Source organism: Ambystoma mexicanum, chromosome 9 (genome assembly GCF_040938575.1).
Source record: "Ambystoma mexicanum isolate Mex_15411 chromosome 9, UKY_AmexF1_1, whole genome shotgun sequence".
NCBI lineage: Eukaryota > Metazoa > Chordata > Amphibia > Caudata > Ambystomatidae > Ambystoma > Ambystoma mexicanum.
In genome coordinates, this window is record NC_090931.1 from 578,703,501 (window position 1) to 578,719,248 (window position 15,748).

The following is a 15,748-nucleotide window of genomic DNA, read 5'->3' on the forward strand; positions in this document are numbered from 1 at the left end:
TGCTTGACTTTTATTGGGATGGGAGAAGTGGGAATAGTTTGTAAGAAGGGGCTTGGCTGGGGTTAGGTTATTTCTTTAGGGGCTGGGGTTGGGGGTAGTAGTATGAACTTGAGATCTATATGTTTAGCCATAGCCATGTGAGCTTGACACAAACTAGCAAATCTGACAGTGTGAAGCACTACTAAGAAATTATGATTTTAGATAGGTAACCATTTATATGATGACTGTGACACAATTTATTCCACAGCATAGAAGCAGTGACTAAGATTGTCCACCTGTTCATATTCTGAGAAAGGGGACGTTGCCACTTGCATCTCTGTGGATGGAAACAGTTGAAAAGTTGGCCCTCACTTTTGAAATTAGGAAGTGATGAATGATTGATTAGTGAACTGCAATAGTGCTCACTTCAAGGGAAGCTAAGCATGGAAAGGGAAAGCTGCATGGAGGCCTGGAGAGATGGTGGCCATCTGTTCAGATCATAGCATTGTTAAAGAAGGAAAGTCCTTCTGGGGCATTAGCAATACAATAAAAATGAAATAAATAAAATTGTAAATACCATAGCGTGAGAGTAGGTTGACCAGACCTTGGATAAGGGAAAATGTAACGTGTTGTATAGTAAAGTGGTCTTTTATATAGCGCCCTTCTGCCAATAATGTTGTCTCGCTGCGTATGACTCTGTAAGAAAGGAGGGCAGGGTGTGTTACTCAAAAAGAGGGAAGACGGATGCAGAAACCTTTGGTGTTGATGGATGCAGGTTGGGAGTACCTGTTATTTGTGTGTTGCTATAAACATCTCTGTCGTTTGTGGTTGGTACCAACCATGCAGGTTAACCATATGGGCAGCCCCCGGATTGTGGAGTGCAAATATTAACAGCATGGTTGTTCACAGACGATGGATAGGGTCTGAATCAGTTAAGTACGCTAGATCTAGGAGGTCGTCTGGAGGAGTGTGGGAAGTTTTAGGATGCAAGATTTTAGTAGTGAGGGATGAAGGGGGGGATCTAGGGGTTTTGTTACTTCCTGGCCCTTGGTGGTATATTTCACTGCGATTAAGGAGAGGTTCAATGAGTTAGATTGGTTTCCCGCAGAAGGTAAAAGGTGTAGTCCATTGCCGTTCCATGGAATGATAAGCTAAAGGACAACAGGACGATTGGTTAAAGAGCAGAATTTTAAGTGATTTATGGAATTTGGATCGCCCTCCTTGCAGCCTAGGCAATTGGGGGAGGTCATTCTAGGTCTATGGGCCATCATCCAGAGCATAATATTTCTTGGCCTCGCTTGCTTGCTTTTTTTGGGCTGGAACTTGCTGCCCATACCTGATCTAAAGCACCCCAGAGACTTTCAATTAATGAGGCACTTGCTGATTAATTTGGGTTCCTTGGAAATGTAGATCCTTTGAGTCATGCAGAGGCTCTTGAAGGTGATTGTGTGTACGACTTAGAGCCAGTGCAGTGCCTTTAGTGCAGGTGTAACATTGTCCCAGACTTTGAGCCAGGGTATCATGTGGGCTACCTTGTTCTGCTCTAACAATAGAATGCAAATAGATTTTTGGTGGTTACTATGATCTTGTGACAGATCAAAAAGATGTTGGTGTGGTCATTCAGTTTTCACCGTGCACGCTGAGGGACGTATTGTGCTCATGTGACTCCCTATTTAAGCCACGCCTGTACGTTATGCCGGCGCTTCTGAATCTTGGATTCTAGCGGCTTGCTATCTCGTATCCAGGTTCTGTCCTTGTTTTTCTCTGCCTGTTTTCCCCGTATTTTGACCCGGACCGCCATCGGACTTGCCTTGCATTACCCCTGTGTACTTTTGCTGCCAGCCTTGTGATTCGACCTCGGACCGCCACCGGACCTGCCTTGCTTTGCCCCTGTGTACTTTTGCTTCCAGCCTTGTTCTCCGACCTCGGACCGCCTTCGGATTTGCCTCGCATTGCATCTTTATGTACTTTTTCCCCGCTTGCGGTTCCTTCCGAACTGCCTCAGGATTGTTCATCGTCTATCTCCCACGACATTCTACATTACTCCTGCATTGGGACTTTGGAACTTCTACTTGCTTGGATTGCTTTGGGAACTTTGCATCAGTGGTACATGGACTAGAGAATGCCTTAATGTACCCTTAGGCGTCCTCGTGCCGTCGGGTTAGGTGTTTGCACTTTGGACCTCTGCTTGGATTTCTCCTCCTGTTTCCTGTTTGCTTTCACTATCTGGTTGACTCCATGACATTTCGAATTTTGGTTTGCCACGAGCCCATCCAGATTACTTCTCCTTTTCTTGGGATTTTCAGAAACTCCTCTTACTGCACAGGTTAGTGTTTGGTTTCTCTCTTGATGTTTGAATTACTGCCTCGAATTGCACCATTGTGATTGTTGCTCTTCTTGCAGTTGTCTGGGGGTCTTGCCTCTACACCTTGAGAAGACGTCTCGTCCCAGTATCCTGTCCATTGTTGTTCTGGGTTCATCGTTGGTTCTCCATCTTTCCGCCAATCAATTGTTCTGCTTGTTCATTGTATCAATTAGTTCGGTAGATTGGCGAGAAGAATTCCTCGGCTACACTACGAGGGCAAGAGCGCTACTGACATATTCAGAAGCCTTCTATATACATGGATGCCAATGAGTCTTTGACAGCCATCATGCAACTGGTGGCTGATTTACGCAATGAAATGGCTAATGCTCATGCTGCCATTGAGAGACGCATTGATGAGCTGCAGGCTGGGTTCCAGTCCACCGGTGCGGGGGCACCCTCTCCCGCTGTGGCATCGGGTTCTGGGCTACCTCCTGCCTGTTCTGACACTGGGCCAGTGTACATGACTGCTCAGTTTCCCCTGGCTCCGCCAGAGCGGTTTTCAGGTGACCCTAAGACTTACCGAACCTTCCTTAACCAGTGCAGGTTACACTTTCTATGTAGGCCAGCCTCGTTTCCGGATTCAACCACAAAAGCAGCCTTCTTGTTGTCACACTTGGGTGGTACGGCGGCGGCATGGGCCAATCCACTACCGGAAGAGGGTAGTCACCTCTTGTACAATTGTGACGCTTTGATTGAGGCTATGAGTCGGGTTTTTGATACGCGGTATGCCACACAAGCCACCGACTTACAATTATTGCGTTTACAGCAGGGGACTTCAACCCTTTTGGCATACTTGGCCAAGTTTAATCAATTGGTTGCCAAAACTAATTGGCCAGAGGAAAAGAAGGCGTCCCTATTTTATAAAGGGTTGTCTGATTCCCTTAAAGACACACTGTCCACAGTACCTGTAATCCCTACCGCTTTCCCTGAGTTGCTTGATCTAGTATTACAGATTGATTCTAGACAAGCAGAGAGAAGGGGGGAACGGAGACCGCTTCCTCCTCTTACGACCACCACTTCCACGCCTGTCACCGGACCATCAGAACCAATGCAAATCGGAGAATTGTGGGGGCCTTTGTCAGCAGAAACAAGGGAACACAGAAAAAAGAATGGTCTATGTTTCTATTGTGGATCATCAGATCATTTACTACGATCATGCACTAAGAAACCTGTTAAGAAACATGGAAATGCGAAAGCCCGGCAATAGAGGGGGTTCAGTTGCCGGGTGGTTCTTGCAGTGACCCTCTCATGTCTACACCCTAATGTCTATCCGTTACTCTTGCTTCCACCTCCCTCGGCAAGCGGGTGGTTCCAGTTGTTTTGGATTCAGGTGCCACGGGTAACTATATTGACGGTGCTTACGCTCGAGAGTTGGGTATACGGATCGTTTCCAAAGACTGCCCCGAGGTCGTGAATGCGGTCGATGGCTCATCCCTGGTTTCTGGTCCTGTGACTGAACGTACTACTACATTGGTCATGAGGATGGAATTCGGGCACACTGAAGAAATCGCTTTTGATCTGATTGCCGCCCCACAGTTTAAGGTTATCCTGGGGCTTCCTTGGTTGAAACTACACAACCCAGTGGTGGACTGGCAGTCGGGGGAAGTGAGTTTCCTTTCAGAACATTGTGACCAGTTCTGTTTGACATCAGTTCAGAAAACCTCTAGCCCAAGCCATGCACTCATGCATTCTGCCTCTACTATAGGGGCTGTGATTAACACTCAATTACCCCCAGAGTATCGAGAGTATCTGGATGTCTTTGACGCAGATGGGGCAGAAATCCTTCCTCCCCACAGGCCTTTTGATTGTCCTATAGAATTGGTTCCAGGGGCCAAGATACCGTCTGGTCGGATTTATTCGTTAACACCCAAAGAGGATGTCATCCTTAAAGAATATATTGACAAGTCCTTAAAATCAGGCTTCATTCGGCCTTCATGTTCTCCGGCAGTCTCCCCTCTGTTTTTTGTTCTGAAAAAGGAGGGGAACCTTCGCCCTTGCATTGATTATCGGGCCTTGCATGCTGTTACGGTCAGGAACCAATATCCGATTCCCCTGACATCGGTCTTGCTCGATCAGCTCGGCCAAAATATTTTCGAAGCTAGACTTACTTGGGGCGTACAACCTAGTACGCATCTGTGATGGGGATGAATGGAAGACCGCCTTTAAAACCAAGTACGGTCTATACGAATACACTGTAATGCCGTTTGGTCTAAGTAATGCCCCGGTCACCTTCCAATTCTTTATCAATGAAGTCTTTCATGACATGTTGGATCAATATTTGATTGTTTATCTGGATGACATCCTGATCTACTCCCCCTCCTATGAAACCCATGTTGTTCATGTCAGTAGAGTCTTACGTCTACGGGACAATCATCTTTATGCTAAACTGGAAAAATGCACCTTCCACGTACAAGAGCTTGAATTCCTTGGCTATAACATCACCAACAAAGGGGTTCAGATGAGCAGATCTAAGGTCTCTGCCATTTTGGATTGGCCGGTTCCCAACAATCTGAAGTCGTTACAATCCTTTTTAGGATTTGCGAACTTTTACAGACGTTTTGTTCAAAATTTCTCAGCCATTGTTTGTCCCCTTACGGCTCTGACTAGCTCAAAAAAATACTTTCATTGGAATGGGGAAGCACAACAGGCTTTTGATTGCATGAAGTCTGCTTTCACCTCAGCACCAGTGCTCCAGCACCCGGATCCAACCCAACCGTTCATAGTCGAGGCTGATGCTTCGGATGTCGCTTTGGGTGCTATCCTGTCTCAGCATTGCCCAGATGATGCAGGTTTACATCCAGTAGCCTTTCATTCGAGGAAGTTAACCCCTTATGAAAGGAATTATACAATCACGGAGCGCAAATTGTTGGCTATCCGGGACGCCTTCTTGGTTTGGAGACATTATTTGTTGGGTTCTCGAGTACCTGTCTAGGTGTTCACTGATCATAGGAATCTCTTGGCTCTTCAATCAGTGAAATGCACCACCGCACGGCTGCTCGTTGGCATGAGTTCTTTTCAATGTTTGATTTCACTATTTCCTATCGTCCTGGTTCTCAGAATTCTAAAGCGGATGCTCTCTCTCGCCTACATGGACCCGCCGAATCCTCTCCCATCTCTGGTGCACCCTTGTTACCCACTCAGGTGGTGTGTGGTTGCTCCTTACGTCCGTCAGTTAAGTCCATAATACAGGACTGGCTTCGAAACGATCCGCCGGAAGTGGTCAAATACAGACTGGAGATAGTAAATTTGTTACCCTATAACCAGGGTAACATATTCCTGCCTACTCCAGAGACGCGACGTACTGCTATACAATGGTGTCACGATTCATCCTGGGATGCTCATCCAGGTATTAGGAAAACTGTTGATCTACTGAAAAGATGGTGTTGGTGGCCATCTTTATTGCAGGACGTCACTGATTACATAAACACATGTTCTGTTTGTGCTCAATGCAGAACATCACATTGCAAACCGGTGGGTTTGCTACAGCCTATGCCTCTTCCAGATCGACCTTGGTCATCCATTTCCATGGATTTCGTTGTGGAACTACCTGTGGTGGAAGGTTTTGACACTATTTGGGTGGTCATCGACTATTCCACGAAGATGGCAATTTTTGTACCTTGTCAGGGGATCCCTACTGCTCCTAAACTGGCGGATCTCTTTCTGCGGAACGTTTTTAGGTTGTTTGGTCTTCCTTCTCTGATCATCTCCGACCGTGGTCCTCAGTTTACCTCACGCTTTTGGAGAGGCTTGGCAGCTGCATTGGGTATTGAAGCTCGATTTTCGAGTGCCTACCATCCTCAGATGGATGGGCAGACCGAACGCCTGAATGCCACTATGGAACAGTATATAAGATGTCTCACTTTTCAGCGCCAGGACGATTGGCTTTCTGTACTGTCATTGGCCGAATTTGCTTATAACAATTCGCTTCACACTACAACGCAGGTTTCTCCTTTCTTTGCCCTTTATGGACAACATCCGCGTTCCTTACCTCTTGCCCCTGAATTGCCAACACATAACCCTGCTGCTCTTGCCTGTGTTAGGGACATCTCCAGCACCCATGTCCAGGTCAAACGACAGTTGGCGGATGCTCAGAGCAGGACCAAGGTTTATGCAGACCGGCATCGTACCCCCGCTCCTGTATATCACCCGGGCATGAATGTGTGGTTATCTACTCGCCATTTACGCTTGCCTGGTCGGAGGAAGTTGCTCCCACGTTTCGTCGGTCCATATGCTATATCGCATGTCATTAACCCGGCAGTGGTGCGTTTGGTTCTCCCGCGTTCATGGAAACTTCACCCTGTGTTTCACGTGTCTTTGATTAAACCGTGCCGTCCCGATACCCGACTCCCCTCTCATCCTCTGCCTGTCAGAGTTCGGGGTGCAGTGGAGTACGAGGTTTCGGCGATCTTGGACACCAAGGTACGGAACGGTATAAGACACTACTATGTTGACTGGAAGGGGTATGGTCCGGAGGATCGCACCTGGGAACCGACTGAGAACCTACATGCCTCGGCTTTGTTGTCCCATTTTTGGAAATCTCGGAAGGTAGGGGCCTCTTTGGGGAAGGAAACTGTCAGGTATTGGCAGAATTCATCTGTGTTAGGACGCCGTAATTATCCGGCTTTCACGGCTTCCACGAGACGTGAGACTTATGGGTCTCGTACTTGCCAAAGAATGGTGGCTACTGCTCCTTTAAGACCTAGTCTGCCGGGAGCTTGGAAGTTGGCATGGAGACGCTGGCATCCTCTCACGGCATTCAGTTTTCACCGTGCACGCTGAGGGATGTATTGTGCTCATGTGACTCCCTATTTAAGCCACGCCTGTACGTTATGCCGGGGCTTCTGAATCTTGTATTCTAGCGGCTTGCTATCTCGTATCCAGGTTCTGTCCTTGTTTTTCTCTGCCTTGTTTCCCCGAATTTTGACCCGGACCGCCATCGGACTTGCCTTGCATTACCCCTGTGTACTTTTGCTGCCAGCCTTGTATTTCAACCTCGGACCGCCACTGGACCTGCCTTGCTTGCTCCTTTGTACTTTTGCTGCCAGCCTTGTGATTTGACCTCGGACCGCCACCGGACCTGCCTTGCTTTGCCCCTGTGTACATTTCCTTCCAGCCTTGTTCTCCGACCTCGGACCGCCTTCGGATTTGCCTCGCATTGCATCTTTATGTACTTTTTTCCCGCTTGCGGTTCCTTCCGAACTACCTCAGGATTGTTCATCGTCTATCTCCCACGACATTCTACATTACTCCTGCATTGGGACTTTGGAACTTCTACTTGCTTGGATTGCTTTGGGAACTTTGCATCAGTGGTACATGGACTAGAGAATGCCTTAATGTACCCTTAGGCGTCCTCGTGCCGTCGGGTTAGGTGTTTGCACTTTGGACCTCTGCTTGGATTTCTCCTCCTGTTTCCTGTTTGCTTTCACTATCTGGTTGACTCCATGACATTTCGAATTTTGGTTTGCCACGAGCCCTTCCACATTACTTCTTCTACTTTCTGGGGATCTTCAGAAACTCCTCTTACTGCACAGGTTAGTGTTTGGTTTCTCTCTTGATGTTTGAATTACTGCCTCGAATTGCACCATTGTGATTGTTGCTCTTCTTGCAGTTGTCTGGGGGTCTTGCCTGTACACCTTGAGAAGACATCTCGTCCCAGTATCCAGTCCATTGTTGTTCTGGGTTCATCGTTGGTACTCCATCTTTCCGCCAATCAATTCTTCTGCTTGTTCATTGTATCAATTAGTTAGGTAGATTGGCGAGAATAATTCCTCGGCTACACTACGAGGGCAAGAGCGCTACCGACATCCTCTCTAGTTGTTTGTATGTGGTGGTGTTGGTGCCTGTGTCCCTTCGAGGTTGTCATTGTCTGTGAAACAGCCAGGATTTGAGCCATTTCCTGAAGGTGATGTGGTCTTCTGTGGTTCCAATTCCTTTGGGCATGGTGTTCCAGATGTTAGCAATTAGATCGTCAGAACGCTGTCTGCCGAATTTCCTTTCTTCGTAGTGTTGTGCCTCGATTTGTAGGTCGTTGCTGGATCTTAGTTCCCTTCATGGGCAATACCAGCTAATATTGGCTTTGTGGGCGATGCAGAGTGCTTTGAATTCGGTGCGCTTTTTTACCAGTGTAGGCTTTTCAATGCTGGAGTGATGTGGTCTCTTCTGTTTAGTCTTGGTAGGATCCTGGCTGCTGTATTTTGCACCCTTTGGAGTTTCGTCGTAAGTCTTTTCAGCTTTTCTAGGTAGAGGCTGTTTGCATAATCAATTCTTGTGAGTGTTAAGGATATGATTGTGAGGGTTCTGTGGGGGAAGGAGAGGTAGGGTAGTAATCCTCTGAGCAGTTCATCGGAGGAAGAAGCATTTTTTGGCGATTGTGTTGACTTACAGTTCCAGGGATGGTCTGTTGTCCATGAGTATCCCTATGTTCTTTACTACGTTGGTAGTCTCTGGTTGCATTCCCAATGCCGATCAGCCAGTCACGTTGTGGGTTTCCTCCGTCGAATCCTGCGGGTAAGAGCATTAATTTCAATTTTTTGCTGGGTTCAGTTTGGGGTTGTTCGTTGTCATCCAATTGTAGATGTCTGTGAGGCAGTTGTTGAAGCTGTTATTTTGTTCCTGGTTTCCGTTTGTTTTCACAATCATTTACGTGTTATCTGTGTACTTGTAGGCAATAAATCCATGGGTTCAGATTATTTTCATCAGTGGGCACATGTAGAAGTTGAAAAGCAGAGGAGAGAGGCTGGATCCCTGTGGGACTCCGCAGTATATATTTTTGGTGTTTGAGGTGAACTGGGGTTGGTAGGTACTTTTGGTTTGTTAGGAATAAGGTAAGCCACTTTAGTGTAGATTCTTGTATGCCACATTCCATCAATCTTTTTATTAGTGTTGAGTGACTGATTGTGTCAAATGCCGCTGTTATGTACAATAGCATGAGGGCCGATTGGGCATTGTCATCTGTGTTTATTTTCAGGTCGTCTCATATCGAAAGGGGTGCTGATTCAGCTCCTCTCATTGGTCTGAAGCCAACTTGTGACCTGTCAAGCATTCCATTTATTTCAACATATTTAAGAAGGATTTTGTATATGTGGTTCTCTAGGATCATTGCTGGGTAGGACAGGTTGGATATCAATCTGTAGTTTCTCAGGTCTTCTGCGCTTTCCGATTCCTTTTTTATCAGTGGTTTAATGTATGCTGATTTGAAGGAGGACTATACTATTTTTCTTTTGAGTCATAGATTCCTTATGTTCCGGAAACGTGTCACTGGGTTTCGGTGGTTGAGGATTCCTTTGAAGATGTCAGGGGGGCAGTGGTTCCCTGGGGATCCTGCAAGGTCGGTGCCCTTGATCAGTGTGGTGAAGGTTTCTTCTGTGATCGATTCTAGGCAGGTGAGTTTTGCTGTAGTCTGTGTTTTGCCCAGTGTCTGTGGTCCGGCAGTCGTGGCTGTATTTGCCCGGGCTAGGTTGATGGTCTCATGGGTTGTATCTATTTTTGATCTCATGTGGTTGGTGATGTTATCACAAAGTGCTTGTGCCAGGATGATGGAATTCTTGCAGGAAGATTTTTTTTTTTTTTTTATCTCTTCAATGATTTTGAAGAGTTGTTTCTGTGGATTGTTTGTAATGCTTTTTGTAACAGTTCCTTATTAGTGAAAAAGAGATATGGAAGTATTGTTGTCAAAGTATGTAGATGGTAGAGGCATGAATTGACCTTTGCATTAACTTGAGAAATGAGTGATATATACGAAAGTGCTCAGTAGACACGCAAGTCCTACACGTTTGTCACTGCCACAAGGGTGTGTTCCAACACTGATGACCAGAGATGCCAGTACTTCAGCTTTCATAAAATGATACAAGTTTATTTCTATCTTCCCATTATTTTTCTCAAACCTGAGCTGAATGTGTTATCGGCAAACAAAATATAAATGTAAATAATTGTATCAATTCGGCCATGGACAGAAAGCAAACGTTAAAAAGTAGCAATCAATAGTTGATACTTGGTGTACGAGTAAGAGCAATCTATTAGCAAGTCTTTGACTCAACCCAGTATGCAATCTTTAATGCACGTTACTTGCAGGCAGGGTTGATGATGATGGAGGACACTGAGAGATCAAAGGATGTCTGGAAAATAATCTGCATGTGACCTGTCACAAAAGCCAACAGCGAGTCCGTTCTGCCACTGAGTCAAAACCCACTTTATTTCCCAGGAAAAATGTGCTATGCTCAACCAAAACCTCAAACCTCCAACTAGTTTTCTGGCAGTTTGGAAGGAAATTAGAATTAGGACAATGGGTTTATAAAACAGTGGTGTAGCTTAATAACTTAATTAAGGGAGTAAGTGGTAACAAATGATCCATCCGGTATGAACAGTGTGCTGGCAAATTCACCCCAGTAAAGCCCCCCCCCCTCAATAAGGCGCAGCTGCAAGAGACTGATAATATATTATTTTAGGCCTTTTTTGTTCAGTCTTTTAATAAATTACGATTGGTTACACAAAAATCTCGCTATACCGCAAGAACTATGAGTCACTGACTCGTTCAATAATATCACATGTTTTCCCTGAAGAATCGCAAGTGAGCGAAACATGTCTTTGCATATTAAAGAATGCTCTTGAGATGTTGTTGGATGAACTGATGTTTAGTGTCTATATGAGTACATATTTAACACAATTTTTTGAACTGTTGATTATGGTGTTCCTAGAGGTCAGTGCAGCTTCTACAGCACCATATTGCAGATATGGATAGTGCAGCATCTACAGTTTCATACTGGAGAAATGGCATAGGTCTAGATGTATCAATATAAATATTTTCCAGGCTTTCATTGTAAGGGCAAAATCTATGTAGGCAGAACCTTCGGTAAAAAAACAACACTTAACGCCCCAACGAGTGGACCAATTTAGCGAAGCCCAAGGGCTCATATTGCACAATAAGAAGGAAGTGTGCTGAGGCGTATAACCTCACACAAAGTCTCACATGAGGGTTACATTTCAGTAGTCCATCAGACATGGTGTAGTTAAAGCAGCAAAGTTGTCTTTAAAATCTGTGATAGAAGGACCGGGATAAGGGATAGAGGACAGGTAAAGGTATGTGGTAATGTTCATTATTTCAGAAAGCAGCTTTCATCATTTTCAACTGGCTGTTTATGGAGATCAAGTGGTCTCTAGAATATGTCCGATCGCCCGCAGCATCTGCCCTCCCCAAGCACATGCCTTCGGGCACTACGTGGCCTGTACTGCCTCACAGGCCTGCACTTATTGTGTGGACTGACGACCCCTTTTCCATCTAGTGGTCACTGCCTGGCACTTACCCGTTGCCTTCGCTATCGGCTCTTGCACTTACATGTTGCCGTGCAACTGTCTCCCTGGCACTTCACCCCTCTGTGGATCCTCTAGCACTTACCCCCTTCCCCTGTGCCCTCTTTCGCTTCACTTGCAGGATCCAAATGTTCACAAGGCCTGGTAGGACAGCTTTTTTGTACTTTGCTTATTCCATTGTCTTGCGGTTTGCCTTGTTCCATTCCCTTTGCCCGGTGGGCGCTTTGAAACACAATTTTCTTTATGTGTAAGTGCCTTACAAATTCCCAATAAATTAATTAATTGAGGCAGTAGTTCCAACAGTTCCTTTTGTCCATTAAGGGAGAGAACTAAACTCATGTTTAGTTGCAGGAGACTTCTAGATTTCTGTGAGGTAGATATTATTTAGTCCAGTTGAGCAATGCACTGCAAGGCTACATACTCTTCAAAGCGCAGAATGCCCAGGTTACAATTGGCCAGTAGGTGATATATTTCTTACTCAGGTTTACTGTCGGAGCACACAAAGGTTTGAATATATTTTTTTGAGGTGAGTACACTGGGGAAGAGTACGACACAAAGTCGCGAAGATCATGAGGATGTGGCGAAGCACATCATGCCAGTCTGACTCTGAGTCCTGACATCAAAAGAGATTTTGGGTAATTGGTGCAATCCAGTTAAGGGATCGCCATTAGACCCATTTTATAGGAGGCCTGGCTCAGTTAGCTATTTATTCAACTATCTGTTCAGTGAAGCGTACTCATCCCAACAAAGTGGATCCCTAGCACTGCAGATTGGTGATAATATTCCAACTAGTTGTATGCTGAACAACGTAGGTTCCCAGGATGAAACTTTGTGGAGAGGAAAAATAAGTCTTCCAAGGCTTTCAAAACGGAATCTGGTCATTAATAGCTCTGAGGACAACGGGGAGGGAGTTCCATAGAACAAGGGCCACAGGAAAAGAAGGGCCAACCACCGGCGGGCTGCCGTTTAGTCTTTGGAATACACAGTAGGCACAACCATGCTGGTCTTAAAGTATAAAAAGGTGTAGATCTGAAGTGTCTCCAGACAAAATCTGGGACTAACTCCATTAAACCAAGTTGCCACCAGCAGCCAGTGCAGGGATATGAGTATGCATGCCACATGATCGAAGCTGCAAGGTCTCAAGTTGTCAGCAGCATTCTGAAGTCGGAGACATATGTTCATGAATTTAGGTAGGTCAGGAGAGCTGCTATTAAGGCTTCTAGGGTGTAGAGAACCATAGTCAGAGGTCAGGGGCAGAGTCCTTGTCTAGGAAGCAAGACCATGCTGAGCAGCACAGGTTCGAATCACTGCCCCACCCTTAGAGGCTGAACTCTGTCATAAAGCGTGCTACAAAAACCAATTAAAACAGGTTTTATAGTAGCTTGGACTCTGCTAGGAAAGTTAAAATAAATTGGAAAATTCTTCTAAAAATCTGACAGCTGTAGAGGCCTCTCTTTACTATCGCCCCTACCTGGGGTCCCAAAGTAAGAGCTATATACAAGAGGACTAGGGCCTGTAGCTTTTTCTCCAGTGAAATTGGTTGGGGGCCTCTCCCCAAATAAGACGGAGAGTAAATCAAATTCCAGGAGCCACTGCATTTACCGATCATCATGATCTCCATTTTTTTGTAGAAAGACCAACGCATCTACCATGTGCTCCTTTGAAGGCCCAGCCGGAACCACGGTATCCCTCAAGCGTGGATCACTCAGGACCTGACAAGTGTCTCAAAATTCAGGGTGGGACTGAGGCGAGTAAAATAACCAACTCATCTAGGACCTAGTGGAGATCACTGGTGTAGCATCAATGCACCATTGGGTCCACTTCAGGTGAGGCTAATGTTATGTTGGATGCCTTGTTCATGTGGATAACCATCCCTCGAGGCCAGGCTAGTCCCAAGGTGGTATCTGCGGGTGGCCTCCAAGCTCACAAAACAGTGTAATTTAGGAGACTGTACTTCAAGATGTGTAGCTGCAGTGGTTTAGGAACTATGCCTTTTGGTAGTGTTGAGGAATGGTAGGTAGAGTTAATTAAGTTCACAAACTTTAGGGATTAATTCAATAGCAATAAAAACAACAAACACAATTTTTGGTGATGCATTTCTCTACTCAAATGTTTAAGAGACCATTTACAATGGTGGCACTGCATTCGATGTTACATTTCTCAGCACAAATGAGAAACGGCATAGTGAGGCTGCCTTTGCAAATTACAGCTGTCAAAATGACAAAAAAGGGGATTGAAATTCACTTCCATGAACACTTTGGCAGGGTAGGCCAAGAAAGAGCTGAAACCAATCAAGAGCTAGATAACTTATTCCAATCCACTGCGCTAACCGTGAAATAGATACATCATGATTCATGGCATCAAATGCTCCGAATAGGCCCAATGGTATTGGAAAAGCGAAACCACACAAGTGGCGACCTAAAGCTCCAGGAGATAGCCAAAATTCCTTGCACAGACTTAAACAACAAGGGAAAAGAGGGAAGATCCTAGCAGACATTGAAAGTGGGGAAGTGTTTGATCCTATGCAGTTTAGTGAGTTGGAGAAACTCTCTACCTTTTGTATGTGGTCACCTTAGCCACCGGGAACTGGGTGGGTCTGGTCTCTACCCGATATTCTTCCCAGAGTGCGGGCAGAGTGAGATTCCCTGAATGAAACTTCCCCCTCGCAGATGCAGTATTTCTTCAAATCAGAATGAATCACCTTTCTCGGGAAAAGGGGGATTTGGGACAACAGGTTCGAGCATGCCCTGGGCGAGTCAAACGCTGATAATAGAGAACAGGGCAATTGGAAATTCCTCATACATAGGATTACCAGAATGGCAATAAATGCCCACAAAGCATACAATGGGTGTTTCGTGAAGCTACATCCTGCCATAATACTGTAACCCACTTGCACCCTGAAGAAATGCCAAATGGGGGTCATTTGTGAATAGGACCCCAAATGAGGGGTGGAGAAATAAGCAATACTGTACTATAAACAATGTTGTGTTGAATGAACCCTGGGTTGTGGTGGTACCCAAGATAAGCCTGAGCGAATCCAAGATAGTGGAGAGACCCGAGAGAGGCTTGAGAGAATCAGAGGTCATGGAGAGACCCAAGAATAGGTTGGTGGGTTAAAGAAACAAGAGGCCAGACATGGGGACACCTACCGAATTTGGGTTGACTAGAGATCCTGTAGAAGGCCGAACCATCAGTAAACCTAGGAGTGCACTGCTCAGGAAAACATTTGCTGCATAATTGTTTGTCAAATATGTATAGACGTTCAAAGCAGTGGTCGAAGTGGGCAGGAGCGATGCTCGTCTAGTTTTGTGGCGATGGGGTTTCGCCAGTAGGGAACATAGTTCCACTACTTCTTTTAGTACACTTCGACCACTGGTTCAAAGGCCAGGTTTATGAACACTTTTGTTGTCCATCCTTGGGGAACTCTTTTGTTGTAACTTAGGGTAGGATGGAGACTAAAGGACTATAAAGAATAGGTTTCAACTTTCTGCAGGCCATCACCTTTTGTACTTTGGATATTAAAATGGAGGTAGAGAGACTTATGACTTTGTTCAAGACTTACACGTTAGATAATCCGATGCCCCTGGGGTATAGGGAACATCCAACAAAACTCACTTTTAATCATTCTACTATTGATGAGTTCCTTGTTACTTATAGATACTAGGGAATTTTTCTAGAAGTGTCCATTCAACCCAGGATCTGATATTGTGAATTTTCTGATAAAACATTGTTCAATTAACATTTATTTATTTTATTTATTGTCGCTTGTTAGGCGCTTGCTTATACAGGAAGTAAATACTGTTTCAAAGCACCCACAGGGCAACAGGGAGGAGACACAGGAAAGTAACATGATACGATACACAGAACAAATACTGTGAGGGAAAAAACAGACGAACCGACTATGCCTGTGAGTATTCAGAACGTGCAAGTGCAGCAAGGAAGAGGGCAGTGGGGGGATAAGTGCTCGAGGGTGTGTCACAGATGATGAGCAAGGTATGGTAAGTGCTACACGGCCAGGAGCCGCGTTGGGTGGAAAGTGCCACCCTCCAGGTCCCTCCGTTAAGTTGCGTCATATGTTGTGTCTGCTTGAAATCCCTA

The 15,748-nt window shown here is 45.5% G+C and overlaps 1 protein-coding gene across 1 annotated transcript in view; it reads right to left on the bottom strand.

Annotated features, from left to right (window-relative positions):
- Positions 1-15,748, bottom strand: part of LOC138488299 (multidrug and toxin extrusion protein 1-like) — a 638,882-nt gene that overhangs the window by 485,512 nt on the left and 137,622 nt on the right. The window lies entirely within an intron of this gene.